This window comes from Sinocyclocheilus anshuiensis, unplaced genomic scaffold (assembly GCF_001515605.1).
Source record: "Sinocyclocheilus anshuiensis isolate Anshui unplaced genomic scaffold, SAMN03320099.WGS_v1.1 scaffold1228, whole genome shotgun sequence".
NCBI lineage: Eukaryota > Metazoa > Chordata > Actinopteri > Cypriniformes > Cyprinidae > Sinocyclocheilus > Sinocyclocheilus anshuiensis.
The window spans coordinates 537,966-541,919 of record NW_015547716.1 but is presented as its reverse complement, the minus strand read 5'-3'; the positions used below and the strand labels follow the sequence as shown (position 1 = coordinate 541,919).

At 41.0% G+C, this 3,954-nt stretch overlaps 1 long non-coding RNA gene across 3 annotated transcripts in view; it reads left to right on the top strand.

The window, feature by feature from the left end:
• The first annotated feature begins 697 nt into the window (after positions 1 to 697).
• Positions 698 to 3,954, top strand: part of LOC107704193 (uncharacterized) — a 3,957-nt gene continuing 700 nt past the window's right edge. Inside the window, exons 1-5 of one of the 3 annotated variants that reach the window (XR_001635916.1) lie at positions 698 to 813; positions 1,578 to 2,048; positions 2,975 to 3,139; positions 3,191 to 3,203; positions 3,336 to 3,357. This is a non-coding gene — a long non-coding RNA (uncharacterized LOC107704193). Of the gene's footprint in view, positions 814 to 942; positions 2,049 to 2,974; positions 3,140 to 3,190; positions 3,204 to 3,335; positions 3,358 to 3,954 lie in introns of those variants that run through there. The other 2 variants (XR_001635914.1, XR_001635915.1) reach the window with 2 other exon arrangements.

Sequence of the window (3,954 nt, the reverse complement as noted above, 5' to 3'; positions counted from 1 at the left end):
GAGAAATGAATTGCAGAAAACGGGTAAAAATGTCTGTGTTCGCGGTTTAAAGTGGTGATGGCATAGGGGCAAAAACAGTTTTTATGCCTAGATGTTGTAATAGTGCACAGAGATCTGTAGCGTGCACTGAGTGCAGAAGAGCAAACAGGTTGTGTCCGGGATAATGGTAAATCAGCTCCGTGATCATTAGTAATGCAAACGAAGTCATGCTTTGAATCGTTCTCGGGGTACTTTGGTGCCGCTTCAAGTCAAACACACCAAAGTCTGTTTAGTTCTGGGCTAGGACTGCAGGTAAGGAGGTCATATTGTATGCAGAGTCTATACTAAAGAATTAATAAGTACAAATAAAATCTGCTGCTGGCAAAAAAAGGAAACCACGCGTCTGGTCCCTTACAGTCTATGGTCTGGTCACATAGCGATTGCCATAAAAGTCATTTAGTTTTGTACCATTCTGATTAAGTAGCTATTTTTAAAATTTAGAAACTTTTTTTTTTCCGGTCTAAAATGGCCGAACAACACCAGAGGGTTTATAAAGCATAAAAATAAAAATCAGCAATAAAAAAAAATAAAAAAACAACACTCCAGCACAGTAGATGGCACTATTAACCTAGAACCTTAGGTAGTTTGACACCCGTCAGAAAACGCATAAAAGAAGAAGAAACGCAGAAGAACATGAAGTACGAAGATCAAAATAAAAGAAGAAGAAGAAGAAAAAATGAACCCAATTACGAAGTAAACGGTAGCAAGACAGCGAATGGGCCTTGCCCTATCTTTTAATTTTAAAAGAATTAGTGGACCGGAGCAAGAACCCAGGTAACGCGTCTAGTGATAATCCCATAGATGTACATATGTAGATGCCTCATTAGCAATTGTTTCTATGGGCCGCGATACGTAAGACATCCCCCATTTTTGGAGCATCTGTGAACCCTCGAGCACAAGCTGACTGTGTGTCTACAACAGCAAGTTATACGCATGTGTATCTTTGAATATTCATGGATTATTATGGTGAATGACGTCAAGTTGACCTTTCCAAAATGGCGGACGCGTCAGCGTATCTGGAGCGGTCGAATGTGGCATCTATACATATCTGTGGATAATCCTCCTGAACGGAAGTTTCTCTCGACAGCTTCCGGGTTCTGGAAACTACATCTGGAAATCTGATTTATGACCATATACAATTAACAATAGTTAATAGATGTGAAGATATATGCACATATTACCATTGTTTGCTGGAGACATATATGATACATTATATGTACAAACATGGGGATAACAGGGTTTTTAAGTGTACTTGCAGACAATAAGCCTTTGACTAAAATTAAAGGCCACTTAAGTGTACTTAAAGAGAACTAAGTTTAATTTAAATGTGCATTTTAAATAATTTATGTTTTGACTAATATACTAATGTACATGCAGTATATATATTGTGGAACAAAATACAAGTCTCTTACACTAATGTTAGCCTGTCTGAACTATTTCTGATCAACATTTGTATGTCACATCTTTATCTCTGTCTTAATTTGGTCTCCCTAGAAAAACCTAACTGAAACCTTTCGTTACCATATTCCTTCTTTCAGTTATCAGTGTCCTAAAGGATGAGTAATTCACTGCAGATGCTGCAAGCAGAACTAACACGGCAAACTATGGTCTGTTCACTTGATCGCCTCTCTTGTGTAATTAGTGCTTGATATTTTGGATATGTTTGGACATGTAATTCAGGGCTCAACACGAGTGATTTTGGTGGCTTCTGCTTCTTTTGGAGCGAGCTCAGCTCTTCTTGTTCTTACGACACACAGTGCTTTGGAGCTCAAGCAGAGCTGAAGCACGTTCATCCACCCAGGAGCCAGATGAAGGACACAGAGATCTCTGTGGATCCTCAGGACTTCAGAAACAGCCCGTTTCACACAAGCACAAGCTGGCCCAGTCTCTAGAGGATCTGGAACCTGAACTCGCTGCCAGACCGAGACTGAGATTCACTAAACAGGAGAGACTCACAGGACTCCAGGCTGCACACTTCAGTCTACAAATGGACCGGACGGAAACTACTGGTATGTTTACGTTTTACTTTCCATTGTGCCTTCAGGCTTCATATCTATATACGATTTCGGCTTGATAACCTGTTTGTTTGTTTATTATTCCGACACCAAGGTCTTCTCAGACAAGGCAGACATAAATACAGAGTCTGGTGAGAGGGATGAATTATGGAGCTGGAGCCCTCGGGGAATCAAATAAGAGCACTTTAAAGAGAAGAAGAAGAAGTGAGCTGGTTGTGGAGAACGAGAAGAAAGAATTAAACCAAACTCTCCAAAGGTAGCATTCAAAAGGCCTTTTAGTTTGCCCTTGTTTATTGAAAGCATATTGAGTTGCTCTGATTATGTCATGTAATGTTTGTCTGTGTGTGAGATTGTAGAGGGTTTTTAGCCTATTCTGTGCTGCGTTGCTCGTGTTATTAAGCCGAGTGAAGAGCTTCAGTAACTGGTGTTGAGTGTGTGTTTAGGTCATAAACTGCACTAAGGTTTTTGTTTTAATCATTTGTGTAAATCTCATCAGAGAAAAGGAAAAGTGAGATCCAGGTTTTAGCAGGGTTCCCACGCTTCTTGAAAGTACTTGAAAACAGGCATAAGTCCTTGAAAGTGCTTGAATTAAAATTGAAATAAAGTTTATGGCGCTATTTCAAAAATTCTCCTATATGTTCTGTCAAAGACAATGAAACTGCACTAATGATTGGGGTGGAGTGGAAAAAACCTTGTGTGTTGATGTGCAGCCTAGAGGCCTGAGCGGGACCGTTTTCTTAAGCCCGCTCCCTCTGAATTTCTGACCATTACCGCCTGCTACCGCAAACATTCTAATATTGTATATACAGGGATTCAAGTTTTCCATCGCTACAACGGATTTCCGTCAATTAGAAAAATGAGGGGAAAAGAAACATGTAGCGCATTGTTGTTGTTCTTTACAAAATGACTACTTATCCCAGAGCGCACCGCGAGACGAGAAGCGCACACCCCGCCTACCAGAGGACCGGAAGTTGTGTAGAAGTCAGCCAGCCACTCACATTACCAACACAGTCTGGCGGGGAAACTCAAACTGCTGTGATCCCGCTATACCTTGGTTTTGTCTTTTGGAGCTTTAATACATCAAGGTAAGTTCATTCTTCTTTTAAAATCTCAACTAACATGTAGGTTTCACCTAGGGATGCACCAAATGTTCGGCGACCGAAAGTATAAGCGAAAAGACAGAATAAATTGTACCGAACAATGATATGACGCGATCAAATAGAGGTGCGCGCTAATGCAGCAAACATGACGGCAGTGTGGAAACATTTAAATCCGTCCGAGAAAGACGCAAAATCATTACAACCGACGGTTAGAGACGGTTTAGTTCTGCATCGCATGTCTTCGATGAGAAGAGGAAGGGTGATTGTTACTGCTATTCATAGGCGTAGCTTGACATTTGAGTTTGGGGGGGCCGGGCCAAACCGAACCGGTGGATTTGGTCAGACTACTTACAATAACCATTTAAAATGTATTAACTTTTACATGTATTATTAACTGCATTATATAAATTTTTACTTCATAGAAAAAAACTTTATAAATAAATATTTAGTAAAATTCTTAAATTGCTATGGGGGAGCCAGGCCCCCCTGGCCCCCCCACAAGCTACGCCCATGCTGCTACTGTATGATGATTGAAATCGCAAAATGCCCTTAAACAAGTAAATAAACTGCAGAGTGTTATGTTTTCTAATACACGCACGAATTGCATGTATTCAAACCATAGACTGTATAAAAACATGGAAGTAGTGTCCGTGACGTCACCCGTAGTTTTCTGAAGAGCGTTTTTGAAGCCTAAAGTAGGCGGAGCCGGCCGTCGCCATCTTGGCAGCGAGTCACCGCACATCACTCCCGGATAATCGAAAATAGGCAAAGAGGCGGGAGCTGGCTGCTGAAACCTCGCA